The sequence below is a fragment of the Castor canadensis genome, chromosome 1 (genome assembly GCF_047511655.1).
Source record: "Castor canadensis chromosome 1, mCasCan1.hap1v2, whole genome shotgun sequence".
Lineage (NCBI taxonomy): Eukaryota > Metazoa > Chordata > Mammalia > Rodentia > Castoridae > Castor > Castor canadensis.
The window spans coordinates 99892158-99913584 of record NC_133386.1 but is presented as its reverse complement, the minus strand read 5'-3'; positions in this window follow the sequence as shown (position 1 = coordinate 99913584).

The window sequence follows — 21427 nt, the reverse complement described above, 5'->3', positions numbered from 1 at the left end:
GCGAACTCTAAGACAGTTCATCTGAAATTATCTAGTCACAGAAACAAAAATGAGACACCAGCTGATGAATCAATATATACATTACTGGAATTAAAGAAGGAGAATTAAGGAAAAGTCTGAGAGCTTATTTAAAGAAGAAAAAATGTAAAACTTCCCAAATCTCAAAAATCAAGTACCTGCATGCTCACAGTCGCATCACATTCATATGACGAAGACTAATAAGACCTCAAAGATGTCCTGGATTCCAGGAGTTCCAGGCAAGTCAGGGCAACCTAGTCAGATTCTCCTTCAAGAAAAAAAAGCAAAAAATGAGAAAGAGTTTTTAAATTAGTTTACCTTAATTGTACAAAATAACAGGTTTTGGTGTGAGATTGTCAAAAATGCATATAATGTACTTTCAGCATGTTCACACACTTATTGATTAAGTAAAAACCTAACTCCACACCTCAAGGAGCAGGGAAGAAGATATTGAGCACAATGTTAGAAGAAAGAAGAAAATGACAAATATTTGAATATCAATGCATAAAATAGCAAATAGTGAAGCAACAGAAGAATCAACAAAACTAGAGTTTATTTTTAGAACAGATAAATAAAATGGAAAGTTTTAGTTAGATGAACGAGATCCAAATGAATAAATCAGAAATTAGAGAGGGAATATGATAAGTGATGCCAAAGAAATAAGGATTTTCATGCCATTACTATAAAAAGTACAGTCCAAAAACCAGAATAATGTAGAAGAAATGCATATATTTATAAAACATTCTTACCAAGAGTTATCATGAAGAAGATATTAATCAAATGAAGATTAAATTAGTAATTGAAAATTTGTTTTCATTTATTTGTTGGAACTAGAGCTTGAACTCTGAGCCTCCCAGTGGCTAGGCAGACACTCTCCCCCGAAGCTTTGCTTAGTTTTGAGGTTAGGCCTCTCCACTGGCACCCAGGCCAGCCTGGGCCAGGATTCCCTGTTTGTGCGTCTTCACATAGCTGGGACATGCCGTGTGTCACAGCATAGGCTGCCTCACCCAGTTTTTACTGGCTGAGATAGTGTGCCCAGAACATTTTGCCCAGGCTGGCCTTTAACCCTGATCCTTCCAATATCTACTCCCCAGCAGCTATGATTACAAGCATGAGTCACTGGGCCCAGCTGAAAATGTTTTTATATAGGTACTTTTAAAAAATTTTGGCAGTACTGTGGTTTGAGCTTGGGGCCTACATTTGCTAAGCAAGTGCTCTCCTTGATGCACACCCTTAGACCCTGAAAACATCTTTAAAAAGCCAAGTTTATAGACAAACAGTAAAATAACGGTTATCAAAGGCTGATGTGTGGGGGAATTGAGGAGGTATTGAATAAGCACGGAAAAGTTTAATTAAACAGGAGGAATATGTTGAAGATAACTACTGTATATCATGGTGACTATCATTAATGAACTGTATTAGAGACTCAAAGATTGCTAAGAGAATAAGTATGTGAGATACTGCACTTGTTAAATTTAGCCACTCCACAATGTGCCCATCAAGACATTATGTTGCATGTGCACACCTTTGATTTGTCCATTTTATATGTACCAATATCTATATCTATATATGTACACAGAGAATACTCTCAAAACTTGTCCAACAAATTGAAGATAAGGTAATACTTCCACATTCATTTTATGAAGCCAGTGACAACTTGATAGCAAATCCTAAGAACACTATAAGAAAAGAAAAATGTCTTATAGTATCTCTGGTAGACATAGACATAAAAATCCTCTCAAAATATTAGCAAACCAAATTAAAAAGCATATTAAAAGAAACATAATCATGACAAAGTGGGATTTGTTCTTGAAATACAAGGATGGTTCAGCATATGCAAATCAATTCATATTGTTTCTGTGTAATGAAAACACAAACATGTAGTTTTGTGTTTGTTTTTAATCTACACTTTAAAATATGACTCGCAAATTCAGCCAGTGTTGTGTCATATGTCAAAATATCCTGTGTTTCCAAAATGCAAATGAAAAGAGATTTATGAAAGGTTTTAAAGAAGAGGCACTGCACAAAAATGTTTTCTTTTTCCAATGCAGCAGCCAGAGATATATAACTAGATAGAGTTGACTCCATTTAGAAAAATAAGAGGAATGTATTGGAGTTCGTAAATGCATTTTCTCTGAGTAAAAAGGTTATCACACAGATACTTGTAACTTTAGAGATGTGGAAGCCATAGCTTCAGGGTTTTAGAAGGAATTTCTGTGCTTTTAGATGAAACCAGCTGAGCCTCTGTCTCCCTTAATGAGAAAAAGAATGACATACAAATGAAGAATTAAAGTACTTGAGTAAGCCTTGAGCTAATGAAGCTGAAACTAAACTCCCATCTTGCCTGGTAAGATCTCAGTTCCATAACGTCTTCTGATTGCGGAGGATAAATGACAATATGTACCAGCAGTAAACTGGCTTACTTTTTGGGCCAGAAGGAATCCTAAAATTGGAAGCTAAAAGCCAGTTTTCTAATGCATGGAATAAATATAACTTGCAAGAAGTCACAGGCATTTTTAGGTTTCAGATAGCTTTGTATAGATGTAGCAGTTAGAACATGGTAGCATAGACAATAAACAATGTCTACGGTGTTATATAAAAAGTTTAGTTTACCTTTAATCTAAATTTATTTCACCCCTTAAGGTGAAGGATGGAATATTATTAACCCTCTCTTCATTTCTACTCCCTTTCCTTTTAAATGGAAAATAACTAATGTAAAAATTCTACAAACAAAATACAATCTAAAATTGAAATCTCCAATGGCAACGAATCCTTTGTCAGTTGTACTTCTGGATAAAACAAAAATGGTCATCAAGATCATATATTGAAGCTGGGGATTAGATCAGTGGAAGAGTGTGTGTTTAGCATGTTCAGTAACCTGGGATTGATCCCCAGTGCCAAAACAAATCCTATGTTCATATTCATTGTATACTTACATAAATATCATGGACTAAGAATTCATACTTCAAGTTATGATAGCTGGGAAATATTTTACAATTATTTAAAATACAGAGAAGAACAATAAAAAGTGGTAGTAGCATGCTAAAGTTAAAATTATAATTTTACCAACAGGAAATAAAATACCTCAATAAGACAACTGTGAATTTTAAAAACTGAGATATTACAAGATCAAATTTTTGTACTTGGGAGTGTGAGGCAGGAGGATTGCAAGTTTGCACCCAGCCTGGTTATACAACCAGTTCATGTCAAAAAACAAAATAAAATTTGGCTGATATAACCAAGAAGAATGTGTTAGGGCAATGAGAAATACTCAAATTAAAGGTAATGTAATATGCATTTTGAAGTGTTGTTAAATATATTGGGTGAAAATGGAATAGTGTTGATCTCCACTAGGTGTATTGAATGGACAGGGAGCCAATCAAAGAAAATGGGTCTTTTTTTATAGAAGATGGAAGACAGTTTCATACCTCTGGCTGCTAGAAATGAAAAGGTTAGTCAATTCCTAATACATTATTTTATCACCAATACAAGAAGAAAGAAAACATAGGTTTTGAGAACAAAACTGAAACAAATTGGCTAACACCCAGTTATCTGTTGGAACTCATACACTTTAACAGCTACACTTAATTCTGGATAGACCATCTCCCTTTCCATATAGATAAAACATTTTGGATTTTATTGTTATTAAGATGTGTTTGCAGTGAACCATATATTAAGAATACCTAAGGAAAAAACAACACTACCACCTCATGTGGGCCAGTTTACTATAACCAGAAATGAGTTACTATTTCAAATAATGTTATAACATAATTATGAAAACAGAGCTTAAAATATTACGATTTTGTGGTATCTGATTTGCAGATCAGATAAGGTAAATTTTCAGTTTTTTGTCCTTATTTTATCTTCAACAAAAAATGACCTAAAGGATAATGATAGAAGCATTTTGTTGTCTGATGAATTCTGAAAATTGAATTAGAAATTATTATAATAAAGAAGAAATAGTTATTAATTGGATATTCTAGGGCAAAGATAGTTTTAAAATGCATACTCAAGAAGTGAAAAACAAAGTCATGGAATCAGTGACATATTGCTATACTTGAAGATGTCAACAAACAATATGGTTTCAGTGATTGCACAGTCAACCCATCAAATAGAAGGAGGTTTGTGAAAACCTCAAAGGGGACAAAAAGCAACAAAAGTATGTTGCTGAAAAAGCACAAAAATGTGTCTTATTATACAAAGCTGAGAGTTTTGCTTTGTTTTGCTTCACTTTAAGATATAAGAAAACTGTGCAAATGGTTCCTGTGATTGTTCAGAGGCAGAGCTAGAAGTCCATTATTGCATGGTCCTATCAATTCAGAGTCTTAAAACATGGGGGTTGAAGGGAGGAAGAGGTGTTACTTGATCTTGTTTTCAATTGCTAGGGAAATATAATTACAGAAGTGGGATAAAAACACGAAATTAAGAGGAAAATTTTTTCTTTCCACATATGAATAGATTTTCAAAACACAAAGATGGCTTTGGATACTATGGATAGCTTATTCTGAATTGTCTATTCTATTTCATAATCTACATGTCTGTTTTTGTGTCAGCATCATGCTATTTTTTTTATTTACTTCTTTTCCTTTTTTTCTCTTTTTATAGTTTTTACATTTTCTTACATGTGTGTGCATTGCTTGTGACACCTTCCCCTCCAACACCTCCCCCAGTCCCCTGCTTCCAGGCAGAACCTGTTTTGACCTGTTCTCAGATTTTGTTGAAGAGAAAATTTAAGAGATAGTAAAAAAGACATGGCATTTTTTCTTGTTGGGATAAAGATGGCTATACAGAGAAAGTCCTAGTGTTGCTTCCATACACTTGTGTATTGCAACCCACATTAGTTCATTTCTACTAGACCTCCTTGCTACTTCTTGGTCCCCTTCCCATAGCAGCCTCTGGTAATTTTAGATTACTTTATTTGCTCCTCAACAGGGAACACATCAACCACATTCAAGTTTTAGGTTTCCTTTCATTTCCCTATTCCTCCCATGCGTGTTCGCCCCTTAGTGTGTGACACTTGTCCAATAATATTACTGCATTTGTTTTCAATCTATAATCCGTATATGAGGGAGAACATGTGAGTTTTGAACTTCTGAGCCTGGCTAACTTCGCTTAAGATGATGTTCTCTAGTTCCATCCATTTACTTGTGAATGATAAAATTTCATTCTTCTTTGTGCCTGAATAAAATTCCATTGTGTATAAATATCACATTTTCATGATACATTCATCAGTAGTGGGGCATCTTGGTTGTTTCCATAGTTTGGCTATTGTGAATAGTGTTGCAATAAACATGGGTGTGCAGGTGCCTCTGGAATAACCTGAGTCACATTCCTTTGGGTATATCCCCAGGAGTGGGATTGCTGGATCATATGGATCTATGTTTAGTTTTTAAAGAAGCCTCCATAATGTATTCCATAGTGTTTGTACTAGCTTACATTTTCCACCAGCAGTGTATGACTGTTACATTTTCCCGGCAATCTTGCCAGCATTTGTTGTTTGTGGTGTTCTTGATGATAGCTATTCTTATAGGGGTGAGGTGGAATCTTAGTGTGATGTTAATTTGCATTTCCTGTATGGCCAGGGATGATGAGCATTTTTTCATGTATTTTTGGCATTTGTATTTCTTCCTTAGAAAAATTCTGCTTAGTTCATTTGCCCACTTCTTTACTGGTTTATTGATTTTTGGGGTGTTAAGTTTTTTGAGCTATCTGTGTATACTGGTTATCAGTCCCTTGTCTGATGTATAGCTGGCAAGTATTTTCTCCCACTCTGTGGGTGGTCTCTTCAGTTTAGAGACCATTTCTTTTATTATGCAGAAGCTTTTTAATTTTATGTATTCCCATTTGTTCATACTTTCCTTTAGTTGCTGGCTGATGGAGTTCTACTGAGGAAGTCCTTGCATATACCTGTTTTTTCCAGGGTATTCCTTGCTTTTTCATTTAGTATCTGCAGGGTTTAAGTCTAATATTAAGGTCCTTAATCCACTTTGAGTTGATACTAGTACAGAGTGACAAGCATGGATCTAGTTTCAGTGTTCTGGAGGCAGATAGTTTTCCCAGCACCATTTGTTGAAGAGGCTGTCTTTTCTCCATTGTATGTTTTTGGGTGACTTTGTCAAAAATAAGGTGGACAATGTTGCATGTTTTTGTTACTATAGCTCTGTAATATGTTATAGCTCCAGACCCAAGACCCCACCAGAACACGATTAGATCTGATAGCACTTTCAGCACAGTAGGATACACAGTCAACATACAAAAACCAGTAGCTTATATTCCAACATTGATATCTGTGAAAAAGAAGTCAGGAAAACAATCCCATATACAGTAGCCTCTAAAAACTATATAAAGTATTTAGGTATAAACTTAAACAAAGATGTTAAACATCTTTATAATGAAAATGTTGGATCACTGATAGAAGAAACTGTAGAAGACACTAGAAGATGAAAAAATTTCCTATGTGCATGAATCGGTAGAATCAATATTGTCAAAATGGCCATATTACCAAAAGAGATCTACAAAATTAAAGCAATCTGTATCAAAATCTCAATGATATTCTTTAAAGAATTTTTTTAATTCCTAAAATTAAAACAAAAGTAGAAAAGAATTCAAATAGACAAAGTAATTTGAGTAAGAAGGGCAATGCAAATCCATATTAATTGGGTGACAAATCCTACATCAACTAGGACTTCTCTCTTTATTCACATTATGCTGAGTTCCTTCTGTGCTTTGTGGTGAAGGCAAGAATGGGAATGTGTGCAGATGCAGTTTTGAGAATCCTTCTTTGGCTCTGTCTCTATTCATATTTCCCCTATTCTAACAAATTCATTTTCTTGCTTTATTTTTTGATTGCTTATGTCAAAAACAGTGTATTTTTTCTATGTCCTTCTCACAACTATATGCATTGCTTGTCCTATACCAAGACCCTGTTTAAAACCCACAGAGATGGTAACATGCCCCATCCCCCTCTTTCCAAGGAAGCAAAGACTCTGCTGTAGGTCAGCCTACTTCATTCACCTGCAGTCCACTCGGAGAGTTGTGTTTTCTATTATGCCCCTATCTTATGATTGCTTCTTCAGTTCTTAGTGTGAAACATTTACAGTGCTCAGTAAAGAAGAAGCAAAACTCTTATTTCTTTTCCTTTTGATTCAAAACCTAAAATAATTCCCATACTTTTTCTCAAATTGCTTGAAGATCTCAAGCAATTTGTTTTGAAGATATCAACATATAAGATTATGTTTTTGATTTTTAAAACAATTTTCATCCTTTACAGCATGTGAAGATGATCTTGACTAGAAAGTTTCACTGGAAAATCAATCTTTCTAATCTACTGTCTGTTTTATTTTATTTTATTTTTAATCATTTTTATTATCATGTATTATTTTTACAGAGGTGATAAATGTGGCATTTCTGTACATGCTTACAATGAAGCTTATTTAAAAAAATTCCAACAGTTTTCATTATTCTACTTCATATAAATCTGTAAAGAACATTGATCATTTCACACTCATTTATTCCCTCCATTTATACCCCCCATCCAAAAACATGCACCCCTTCACAGAACCTGCTTTTTATTCTTGTTCTTCATTTTTAAGTACATATGCATTGTTCAGAAGGGTTTCATGATGGAATTTCACCTGTGAGTGTACTGTACATTAATCAAATTTACCCAACTTACTATGCTCCTTTACCTTTTGTCCCCACCCTCTATTCGTCAACACTTTTCTGTACATTTTCTTATACCATCTTCCTACACAGATGTAATGCACTTTGATATTGTTGACTGCCTATCATTCTCTGTTCCTCTGCTTCTTCGCCCCGAGTCCCTTTGGTCAGTCCCCCTATTACAAATATATTCTGTATATAAATGTATATATGATCACTTCTGTATTTGTGTATACCTTTATCTTTTCAATCTACCTTTCACATATGAAAGAAAACACCTGACTTTTGCCTTTCTGAACATGGCGTTACCTCACTTAACATGATGTTCTCTAGTTCCATCCATTTGCCTATAAACAACATAATTTCATTATTCTTTATGGCTGAGTAATACTCCATTGTTCACATATACCACATTTTCTGATCAATTATAGAATTATGAGGCATCTGGGCTGTTTCCATAGCTTTCCTTTTGTGAATAATGCTGCCAAAGGTTTGGTTGCCAGGTATCTCCATTGTAGTCTGGCTTACATTCCTTTCAGCATATGCCTAGGAGTAATGTGACTGAGTCTTATGGTAGTTCAATTTTAGTTTTTAAAGGAATCTCCAAACTGCTCTCCACAGTGGTTGTACTAATTTGCATCACCACCAACAATGTACATGGGTTCCTTTTTTTGCATCCTTGCCAACATTTTTTTTATGTTCTTAATGATAGTCATTCTAACTGGGATGAGATGAAATCTTCATACAGTTTTAATTTGCATTTCTTTTATGCCTAGGGAGGTTGAGCATTTCTTCATGTATTTATTGACCATTTGTACTTCTTTTGAAAATTATTAATTCAATTCATTTGCTATTTCTTCACTGAGTTTTTGATTCTTTGGGAGTTTAGGTTTTTGAGCTCCTTGTAGATTCTGATTATTAGGCTTTCATCTGATGAAAATCTGGCAAAGATTTTGTTCCATTCTGTAGGCTGTCTCAAGTCTAGTGACTATTTCCTTTGCTGTGCAAATGCTTTTTAAGTTTAATATGGTCCTATTTATAAATTATTTCTCTAATGTCCTAACTATTGATGTTCGAATCAGGAAGTCATTGCCTATACTTACATGATCCAGAGCTTCCCTTATTCTTTCCTGTAGCAGTTTCAAAGTTGCAGGTCTTACATTAAGGTTTTTTACCCACTCTGAATTCATATTAGTACAAGGGGAAAGGCATGGATCTGATGTCAGTGTTCTATATGCAGCTATCCACTTTCCCCAGTAGCATTTGTTGAAGAGGCTCTTTTATCCATTGTATATGTTTCAGGCTACTTTGACAAAAATCAAATGACTGTAGGTGTGTGAATCTATGTCTAGCACTTCTATTCAGTTCCATGGGTCTTTATGCCTGTTTCTGTGCTAATACCACACTGTTTCTATTGTTATGGCTCTGTAATACAGTTTGAGGTCACTTATTGTGATGTTTTCAATTGTTCTTTTAGCTCACAATTGCTTTGGTGATTCAAGGTCTTTTGTGCTTCCATATGAGCTTTAGAATTGATTTTTCTATCTCTGTAAAGAATGTCATTGGAATTTTGATAGGGATTGCATTGAACATGTAGATTGATTTTGGTAGTGCAGCCATTTTCAAAATAATGATTCTATCTCAACCAGCAAAAACCCTTGTTCCTTCCTATTATTGCTTATACTCTCTCTACAACAAAATTAGAAATAAGGGCAAAATAGTTTCTGCTGGGTATTGAGGCGGGGGAGAGGGAGGAGGTGGAGTGGGTGGTAAGGGAGGGAGTGGGGGCAGGAGGGAGAAATGAACCAAGCCTTGTATGCACATATGAATAATAAAAGAAAAATGAAAAAAAAAATAATGATTCTACCAATCCATGAGACTGAGAGATCATTCCATTTTCCAGTGTCTTCTTTGAATTCTTTCTTCAGTGATTTATAGTTTTCCTTATAGAGGTCTTTTCTTTTCCTTTGCTAAATTTATTTCTAGGTATATTTTATTTGGGGCTATTGCTTTCCTGATTTCTTTCTCAGTCTGTTCATCATTCTTATAGAGAAAAATCTACTGATTTTTGTATATTGGTTTTGCATCCTGCTACTTTGACAAAAGTGTTTATGATCTCCAAGAGTTTTTGGTGGAGTTGTTATGGTCTAAGATCAGATCCTTTGCAAATAGGGGTAGTTTGATTTCTTTCTTTCCTGTTTGAATCTATTTTATTTCTTGCTCCTGCTTTATTGCTCTGGCTAGGAATAACAGTGGAGAAAATGGACACCCTCGTATCATTGCTGATTTTAGCATAACTCATTCCACTTTTTCTCCATTTGGTATAATGTTGGCTATAGTATTATAATATGTAATCTTTATTATGACTATGTTTCAATTTAGTTATAACCATATTCCTAATTTCTTCATTAAAGGATGTTGATATTTGTTAAAGGCTTCTGCATCTGTTGGGATTATCACGTGATTTTTTTAAACTTGCTTCTGTTAATGCTGTATTACATTTATCAATTTGCATATATTGAATGATCTTTGCATCCCTGGAATGAAACCAACTTGATTGTGTGGTATATTATCTTTTTGAAATGTTACTGAGTTCAGTTTGCCAGTATTTTATTAAGAATTTTTGCATCTATATTCATTGAAGATATTGGCCTATAATTTTCTTCTCTTGTTATATCCTTATTGTGTTTTGGAATGGGTATTATCCTTATTGTGTTTTGGAATGGGTATAATACTAGCCTAGTTTGATAGTTTTCCTTCCCTTTCTGTTTCATGGAAAAGTTTGAGGAGTATTTGTATGAGTTTTTCTGTAAAGATCTTATAGAATTTTGTAGTGAATCTATAGAGTCCTGGATTCTTTTTTGATGAGACTACTACTGCTTCAATCACATTGTTCATTGTAGATCCATTTAGGTGATTTACATCCTGTTGTTTCAGTTTTTGTTGGTGAAATATATCTAGATATACATCTGTTTCTTCTAGATTTTCTAGTTTTCTGGATTATGAAAGTTCAAAGCATTCCCTAATTATCCTCTGGATTTCATGGGTATTTTTGAGGTAGTCTCTGTCTCATCTTTAATTTTATTAATTTGACTCTTCTCCCTCTTCCTTTTAATAAGAATGACAAAGGATTTATTGAACTAATTAATCTTTTTGAAGAAACAACTTTTTGTTTTGTTGATTCTTCTTTTTAGTTTTTTGCACTGTACTTTAGTAATCTAGGTCCTAATTATCATTTCTCTGTGTTTGCTAATTTGGGGTTTACCTTGTTCTTATTTTTCTATAAGCTTACAGTTCATAATTAGGTAATTTATTTGAGATATGTTTTTATTTTTTTTAATATAGACACTCATAAATAAATACTTTCCTCTTATCACTGCCTTTTCTGCATCCCACGGTTTCTAGTAGGTTGTGTTTTCAATTTCATTAGAGTGTAGGACCTTTTTCATTTTTTGCTTGTGTCTTCAGGGACTTACTGGTCATCCAACAATATGTTGTTCAGTCTCCATGTGTTTGAACACGTTCTGTAGTTTTTTTCATTGTTGAATTCCAGTTTTATTCCACTGTGATCAGATGCATTATAGGGAGTTATCCATTTTCTTGTATTTGTTAAGACTTGCTTTGTGCTCTAGAACATGATCTATTTTTTGAGAAAGTTCCACATGCTTCTGAGAAGAATGTGTATTTGTGCAGTAGCTGGATGAAATATTGTGTAAGATGTCTGTTAAGTACATTTGGCGATTGTGTCTACTAATTCTGATGTTTGATTTTTTTTGGTCTGGATTTTTTTTGTTCTGTAACAGCAGATTATGGAGGTTTTCCACTATCACTGTGTTAGAATCTATCTCTGTTTTTAAGTCCGGTAATGATTTTTAATGTAGTTGGGTGCACCAACGCTTGGTGAAAATTAAAAATTGTTACTTCCTCTTGGTGAAGAGTCTCTTTTATTAATATAAAGTGATCTTGTCTCTTCTAATATTAGTCTGAAATTGCTTTGTCAGATCTAGTAGAGCTACTTCATGTTTTGGGGTCCTGTTTGCTTAGAAGATCTTTTCACACACTTTGTCTCTAAGCTAATATTTGTTTTTTTGTCTATGAGATATGTATCTTATAAGCAACAAATGGTTGAGTCTTTCTTTCTAATCTAACTTGCAATTCTATGTCTTTTCATTGGGGAATGGAGGTCATTAACATTTGGTGTTAATCTTGAGAGGTACATAGTTTTGCCAGTGACTTTTGTTGTTGTTGTTCTTTTCTGATATTTACTTTCCCCCTATCCTTGTTTGCTAATCTACTTAGTAAGTGGCATTTATTCTTTCTTGCTTTTTCCTGGCCAAGTCTAACTTCTTTATCTGTGTGCAGGTTCTTTAAACATTTTCTAAAGTGCTGATTTGGAGGTCATGTTTTAGGTTGTATTTGTTCTGTGTGTTTTCATTTCTTCTTCAATTAAGAAGGATAGTTTTGTTGGATAGAGTAATCTGTGTTGAAAGTTGTTTGTTTTTCTTTTTCTCTCTTTATTTTTGTCTTTCTTTGTTATTCATTTTTCAAGTGAGAAACACAAACATTCAATGTCATCTTTTCTTTCCTTTTTTTGGCAATACTGGAGTTTTAACTTGGGGCCTTGTACTTTCCAGACAGATGCACTATGACTTGAACCATGCCCCAGCCCACCATTCAAGATCTTAAAATTTCTTATTTTGAAAAATGTTTGTTTTTCCCCAAATAGTTATATTTTTATATGTCTGACACTGTACTTCAGGTGGATTTTTGTTCAGATGTGTGATGTTAAACAGAGTTCTTCCCCACCTTCAACTATGAAGTATGAAGAATCATTTGAAAACTTAATTGAATAATGCCATAAAAATGTATCTGTTAGAAAGATGGCAAAAATAATTCTGGTTACAGCATGAAAAATTCATCAGGAAAGGGAAAGTTGTTAACAAATATCATCTAATAGTTTGGATAAATGATTTTAATAATTTAAGCCACATCAATGATAATGGATATTGAAACTTCAGAATGTATTGGGAAAATACAGCATGTGGAACTGACAAAGCTAATTATCAATGACAAGGTACGTGCAGGAAATATTAGCAAGCAAGACTCCAAAATTTCATTAGTTTTTCATAACACAAAGAGAAGGAAGAAATATTCAAATGGAGGAATAATAAATTTAATTTGGTCATTGTTGAGTTTGATGTATGAGATGGAAGTTCTGATTTCTACATCAACTAGAAAGTCTAAGCTGATAATAAAATAATAACTTGCTTTTTTCATTTTTTGATATTTTCAGTTTTGCTCTGTCTTAAGTCTTAATTCTTCACGTGTTTCTTGTTTATATATTTGTTGTTCTTTTACATTTCTTTTCAGTCCCAGACTGGCCTGTAAGTGCTAATCCTCTTGTTTTGCTTGCAAGTGGTGGGATTATGAGTGTGAGCTAACGTTCCCAGTTCTTCAGATGTCTTTTAATTCTTATTAATTTTGTTTGTTTTTTCAAAAAATGCCACTTAGAAAAACACTTGGAAATTTGGAGGAAATCCATTTTTATTTAGTTCTTGGTATAATTTTTCTTAATTCTCCAATTATTTTCTCTAGAAGCTCTACATGCTTTGCAGATGTTCAACATTTTTGTTTTGGAGTAATCATTAAAATGTTTTCCTTATTTATTGTACATTCTTAGACTATACTATAGCCCCAGTAATTGCTATATTTCCTTGTCATGAAAAGCTAATTAAAACTTATTCATTGTAATTTCAATGTGACATATTTCACCTTCTATCCCATAGAAGAAATTATTGAGAATGAGCATCTCAGCAGCTTGTCAAGGCAAACAGGGAATAATAGGTTTTCTGATGATTGCATTAACTTGCTTTCCAATACCTTTTTCTAAGATTAGACATTTGATTATATGTAGGATTTTACTACATTTTTCTTTGCTGTTGGATAATAACAATACTGAACCTCCTTGAGTATACAAAATTGCAAATAATCAGAAAAGCCATTTTTCGTATTCATTACTCTAAATAAAGTAGGGAAATTGTAATTTTTAAAATTATATGAAAGATTTTCTTTTTTCTATGTTTCCATTTATTATTATTATTATTCATTGATAGTGAAAGGGTATTTCATGTAAAAATTCCATATATGCATAAAGTACATCTTGAGCAAGTTCACCTCTTCTATTATATTTTCAAAAATACCTTAAAAGGACAAATGTCACCTGGTTTTCTGAATGATAACCTACCTTAATAGTTTCTCGAATTCCAAACCTAAAGAAAAAGTATAATAGATGGACTTGCACAACTTTCAATACATAACCATGGCTTAAATTCATATTAAATGTCAATGAAGATTTTAAGAATCTGATCATTCAAAAACTGAAAACCAATGAAATTCAAATTCTACTTTTTGAAAATCTTAGTAAATTGATCTTTGTAAAATAGTGTTCTGAGAGTCTATTAATTGAAATTAGTGATAAAGAATTGAAAACTGAAAAGAATAAGAATAAAAGAATGATACCTGATTGTTTCCTCCAAATATTCTGGAATTGCCCCATAAATCTAACTAATATAAATATTATTCAACAAATAACATAAACTGCAAATTCCTGAATGCTAGTATGAAGTTAATGCCCAATTATTCAATTAAATTAATAAAAATTAAAAAAGAGATTTGTTAATAATGTAACTGTAGTTTCTTGATAAAATTTATGATAGCATTTATGGTCATTTACTCAAACATCCACTAATATCAGTGGATATCACTTTATTAATTTTGCAGTGAGGCACATAAGCAAGCCCAATAAAGAACTAGCTATACCACTGAAGACAATAAAATATCTTACAGTAAGTAGTAATTTGTGATATATTAAAGTTATCCTTCATAACGGGCTGGCGCTATACACTTTTAGTATTTTCTTCCTCTCATGGTATGCAAGTATAAGAATTACACCATTTTACTGAAGTGTTCACCATGTTTCTACACCTTCTAAATTGGTGAAAACGAATTGTGATAACATGCAATATTAATGTAAGATGCTAAGAAAGTTACTCACATAAAATAGCTTTCATGTCAGGAGATTGAAAAACCTCAACTTTTCTGTTGCAAGCTTCTTCTTTGTTGTACACATATGCAGAAATATAAAGTAGTGAGTGTTTTATCTTTTTTGATAGTAGCCTTTTCCTCCATGGATCAGAATGGTAACAAAGCTTGGCAAAGAAATACTTGCAGAATAAATGACAAATATACTAATCTAAGTTAAATCTAAATCCCTTCCTTTAAAGCTATTGAAATCTAGAAAAAGGATAAGATTCTTCCTCTTCATAATGAAATGAGAAGATGAGTATATGGCTGTATATCTCCCTTGCAATTTATAGAGCTTATTGAGTTCTTAAAAAAAAGAGAGAAAGAAAATTGTGTAGATTTATTACTGAGACAATACTGACAGAATGGAGTCATGTAGCAATGCTTTTGACCAAAGGTAGGATTCAACTTCATCTTTTACCATTTTAAGAGCTTTTCAGGGAGAAAACTGAAAATCATTTCTCTAGACCGTCTATTTACCACTTTTTTCTATAAGATGTTCTAGCTACCCTATTAAGCAAACTTTGAAATGGATTGTATGGGCCCTTAAAACTATCTACAAAAATACAAACCATAGAGTTCCAAACAGTCTCTTTCTCAGCTGCCTTGAAACAGAATTTCAATTTTGGGGTAAGAAGTTATTTACTTGAAATGATTCTTTAACTTCTTTTCATTGTTGGCTCTTCTGCAGATCTTTGTGTTACTAAATGAAGAAAACAAACAAGACATGTTGGAGCTATTAATTTTTGCCCTACTGAGAATCGTGGGGAGACAAAGTAATTTATTGGTTTTCTTCCATTTTTCTCAAGTGAAAAGTGCATTCTTAGCAGTATATAGGGGGCTGGCTGCATCCAGATTACATGGTTTTTAATACAAAAGAAACACTAAAAGTAATATCTTCTGAAAGTCAGAGTTCCCCTGACAGCTTTAATCAAAAGAAGCTTAGCAAGGCATTCTTGGTTTTCACATAAGAGGAGAACACTAATGATTCTGTATGAAAATCCTTGCTCTAACACATAGAAGTGTTTTCAAGGATTATCATATACCTTTGTAAGACAACTAAAAATTTTAAAGACATAGTCTTATAAACTTGCCATTGTTCATCTTTACTGCTTGGCAGCTTTATTTTTTATTATTTATTATTTTGGCCTCTGGTTTGCCAGGCAAGTGCTCTATCACTTGAGCTACACTGCTATTCCTACTTGCTCCATTTATTTTTGAGTTAGAGGCTTGGCTTTTGCCCATGCCAGCATGGATCATGATTCTCCTGGTTTATGTTTCCTGCTGAAGCTGGTATGACAGGTGCACGCCATCGTGCCAGCTTTTTCTATGGAGACCAACTTCCTGCCTGGCCTGGCCTGGAACTGTGACCCTCATGATCTCAGCCTCTCAAGTACTTTAGGATTAAAGCTGTAAGACATCATGCCCATCTTTTCCTGAATTACCTTATTTCTGCTTCAATGTATTCATTTGTTCTTATTTTCATGACCAGATCAGACTCCTTAATAGTCTTGCCACATAATTTCAATAAAAATAAAAATAATGTAGATGCTAGACTAGAAAACAAGAAATATTAAAATCCAGGTATCATGCATGGCTCATCTTTTCATTAGATTATATTAATACTCAAGTCATTCCTTAGGAAAATACTAATATTAATTAGAATTGGTTTATTGAGTACTTGTTAGTTTTTTAATTTAAATTAAACTTATTTTTAACTGATCCATAAAAATTAAAAATTGTACATTTTTGTGAGGTGGCATGTAAAGTTTTAACACATGTATAAATCGTGTGATGGTTGAATTAACTCAAATATATCTGTCTTCTCAAGCATCTATTATTTCCTTGGGTGAACACATTGGAAATTCTGTCTCTAGCCTTTGGAAATTTGCAGTACCTCATTATGTGCGGTGTTTCTACTGTGCAACAGCCTGTCAGAACTTCATCAGACACTATGACCCGTACTTTATATGATTTGTCCTTTAATCTCAAAACAGACCACAACAGATATATCACTGTTATCCAGTGAAAGGCATCTTTAACATGACTCCTGATAAAAGACATATATTAGTCCACAATTATTTCCTCAGAGGATAAAATTGGGATATACAGTTTAGGTCAATTGGCACATCACACTCCTAAAGTATAGCTCTAGGACTTTAACCCGTGTTTCTAACTTCCAAGAATTTCATTCATAACACTGTTACATACTGTCTCTTGATGGAGTAACTCTGTCTGCTTATCTGTTTATCTATCTTTGGTCTCTTTCTTGCTAAGTGATTAATAACTGTTTTTGACATATTTAAATATGAACAGTAGAAAACACTATACAATAACTTTTGGAAAATATACCAAGATTGATTCACTGTTTCTCCTCATTTAAATTCACATTCTCAGAAAAATATAAAAGTGATAAGTTCTTTAAAATACTGTAGATGCCAAAACTAATAGACCGTAATATGCCCAACATAAGAAAATCAGTGTAATTCTGTCACTAAATCTCAAGAACTTCATCTTCTGCCTAAGTTCATAAGCACAAGAAGTTGCTTCTAAATAAATCTCCCTGGTTGTCTAGCGTTCTGGAAAGTGAGGCATGGTGGTACAATTCATAGAACTGAGCACTTTGGTCCTTTAAGATTTTTGTCGCTAGAACACGGAGAGAAGGACATAAAAGTAGAGAGTTGAGTCTTATGGGGACACCTGCACCACAGTGGACAGCTGCGGAACACAGCACACTGTCCACCCAGAATGACTGGCAGCTGAAGCACAGCACTGGTGTGCTGAGGCTGAGGAGGAAATGGCTGTGGCCTCCCTTTCTCAGCCAAAGGTGTTTCACATCTAAGTGATGCCAAAGAACACTGGAAAATAATCAGGAGAGTGAGTAAATTCAAAAAAGACAGGGCTGAACTTACCTCTAAGCACAATAAAGTTTGTGACTTCAACCGTTATGCCAAAACAGAATTTTTGCTTTTGCAAGTACGTTTGTGGTTCTGAAGTTTAAGTATAGCACACAAGAGAATATCCTTGCCACCCTCTTTACTCTCTTTCTTAGTGATTTAGGAGCTCCAATTGGCATTTTAACCCATCATTAATACCACAGTCTCCTCTTCTCCTAGACATATGGAAAATGACATTTTCCTGCTGCCTTGGAGTTTGACGTGGCCATGCTTTGGGCAATCATGTGAGCAGAGGGATGTGAATCATTTTCAGGCAGAAACATTTAATTGTGCATTTGAGAATCTCCTGTATTCTCTTCGGTTTAACCGTGACTATAAGTTTCTGAGGTTGTGGGTTGTAATTATATCATTACTTAGTTTAACCCAAATCATCCACAGGTCAATCACTTTTGTAGAAGCTACTGTCTTTATAGCTGAAGCTCTTTCTGATACCAACCCAAATTAGACAAAAGCTTTTTGTGAAATATCATTTCCATAATTAAAACAGGTAGAGAGAGAAAGTGGGCAGATTGTGGTGTTTATTATCCTAGATACTGAGAGCCTAGGAGAAAAGCAAGGCACTGCAAGGCAATGTGATCAGCAAATGTTGTATGCTAGCTTTTCATTCTCCAGTTGTGTAAATAGAGCAATTTACAGACTGCTTTACATGACCCTAAATATCTGTCCTCAGCTCAGAAATTTTTGTTGAGAAGTCCCTCCTCCCAAGAATCATAGGAAGAAAATAATGGCAACAAAGAGTATCTGGCCATGCTATTAATATGTAAGAGTTCAATAAGATCATTGAAATATACTTTACTTTTCCAGTAAAGAACTATACTGAAAATTTTACTAAAGGAAGAGGAGAAGGAAGGAAAAAAAATAGCAGGTAATTAAAGGAATTTCCAGGAAGAATCTGACATAAAACAAAGATATTGTATGTCTTATGAATGTTTCAGGCACTGATATAGAGGCTGGAGAAAGATCTGTGAATAGACAACACCACATCTTTTTGTTCTTATGTAAAAAATTGCTTTTTGGGGGGAGAAATGTGGGTGATAATTTCACATAAGCAGCAGAGGAGGCAAAATAATGATATAAAAGGGAAAACAAAATATGAACTACGTAATACACACAATGATAACTATAGAAAGAAATAAAACTGGTAATATGAGCAAGAATGGGAAGGCACCAGGGCATTCTGATGTACACTTGGTAGAAGGAAAGACTAAGGACCTGTCAAAATGGAGAAAGTTAATTGAGATGCAGATGGTAGGAAGGATTCAGTGTCACTGTGGTGAGACTCATGGTTACACTAGAGGTGAGGGAAACTTTTTCATGCACCTGCAGTGTTCTGAAGCTATAAGGAATGATAGGGAAGACATGAAACTGGAAACTGACCCTTGTGCCAAATGGTTGCAACAGTGTGATGAGGGCCTCATGAAGTTTCGTTTAGAAAATGTGTAGAAATCATGAACTGTCTTTTGATCCAAACAAATTAAATATATTTAGGTATATTTTGTAAAGAGATACACATTTTACACTTCAATGTATTTAAACGGGTTTTTCTTAACGAGATAGGGAACACTTGTGTTTGACCCCCACAGAGGAAGCATCATTGAATTTACTGTATCGACCTATACATGGCATCTGAAGCTGTTCAGTATCAAGCTTTTCCATCTCTATGAACTGACTGCAAACGCTTCCTGTCCAGAGCCCAGAGCTCTGTCTCTGCACTATGATTTCCATGAATTTGTCATTGCATGTTTAATACCTAGTCATGGAAAGACTTGGTAGGCTAAATTTGGTAGTTCATAGTTTATTCTGACTGTCATAAAGCCACCAGTAAATTTCAAGTTGGGAAGAATTTGTTTTCAATGGACAAACAAATCTATATTTTAATAACGACCATGGCTGCTTTGTGATAAAGAGATTAGTAAAAGGCAAAAAATTGTACGAAGCTAACCAGTTTGAAGGCTGTTGTAAAGATTACAAATGTTAATTTTATAAGTATATTAAGAAATAAAGAAATGACTAATATTTGTGTGCCCAACCAGTTATTGAGATAAATTTAATAGAATATATACAAAAATAAAAGTGTTGATACAAAATAAATTTGCAAGTCTTGAATTAAAAATCTATTATAAAGATAAAGCTTTATATTAAAACAAAGCCAGAAAAAGTAGAAATGGGATAAAGGGATAAATAGAGCAAGGTAGGCATGGTGGCATTCACCTTAATCCCAGCACTTGAAATTGAGGCAAGAGGAGCAACAGATATCCTGGGCAACTTAGCAAGACCTTGTCTTTTAAAAAATCAGGAAAAATAACAGTAGTTATCTTGCCATCTTTTTGTTTATTTTTGTAGACTGATAGTTTATATATTATTTTAATCGCCTCTAATGAAGACACTGCTTCTCGAGGACATGACGGATGAGTTACCAGTGGTGAACATTACTGTACTGCTTAAGCCATTGGAAGTGGCTGCATGAGTGGAAACACCCTTTTCCATGCTGAACACTTGTGAGTTTCTTCTAGTAAAAGTCAGTGCCTTATACCAAGACATGGGAACCACCACCTCCAAACTTTAACACAGGAAGCAATAAAGCTGAAAAGCCCAAACCATTGTGTAAGCAAACAAAATCAGTCCTATCAGAGGTTAAGTCTAGTCACATCTGTGCCATTACCAGATGTCCAAGCACTGATGGACATCACTCACCCAAGGGTCCATCCCACCCAAACTCTTGCAATCCCTCCTCATCAACTTACCATTCCACAGACTATCAGGGTGATCCTTTGGGATTCTGAGCAGAAGAGTTCCATTTTTGAATTTTCTTAGACTTTTTATATTTTGTCCTTTGCCTCACATTAATTTTCTTTTCACCTTTCAAATCATCTTTATTATAGTTTCAAGGACATCAATTACTCAGTTAATATTTCATTTGTTTCCATTTGAAGTCTCAGAGCTTGCCATGGTAAACACTGCCTTCATTATCAAACTGCTATGTAAGAACATTACAATATACAAACTGTTAATTACGATAGTATTTACTGAACTCAGATTAGTGCACTAAAACAACATTGATTTAAAAAGGCAAGTGGGTTAACTGGCAAACATCCAATTCCTTTTCCAATGCAGGATGGTACGAAATGGCACTCAGTGTAAATACGAAGATTTAAGTGTTAGGTGCTCACAAAGTGTAACTTTGGGAAAGTTATTTCCTTAAAGTAAGTAAGACTCATATAATCATTATTCTGTAGGACACAAAGGAAAGTAAAGAACGATCCACAAAACCAGTATTGTTAAGAAAGTTTAGTGGAATAGCAAATTGCAATCCTTAGAAGCCAAACAGATATTGGTATGGATTTTTATCCTCTTTCTCCAAATTACCTTAAACATTCATAGTAACCACAGTTTCCCTCATAAACATCAGACTTAAGTAGACATATACAAAAGCAATCTACCCTTCCTAGTGTTTTTACCATGCAATCTACAGCAAATGCTTAGTATGTACACATCAGGTGCATGAGGTACACTAAGAAATTATTCACTGACTTTATTTAGAGAAAACAACGGTCTTCAAAGAAATCCAACAATAAGGGTGAAATAATCTGTGCAGTTGTGAACCAGAGAAAACACACAGCTATGTTAACATATTTAAGTTATTGAGAATATTTTCTCTGCTGGCCAAACCAAAATTAAATTTAAGATTTTTAATTAAAATAACACAA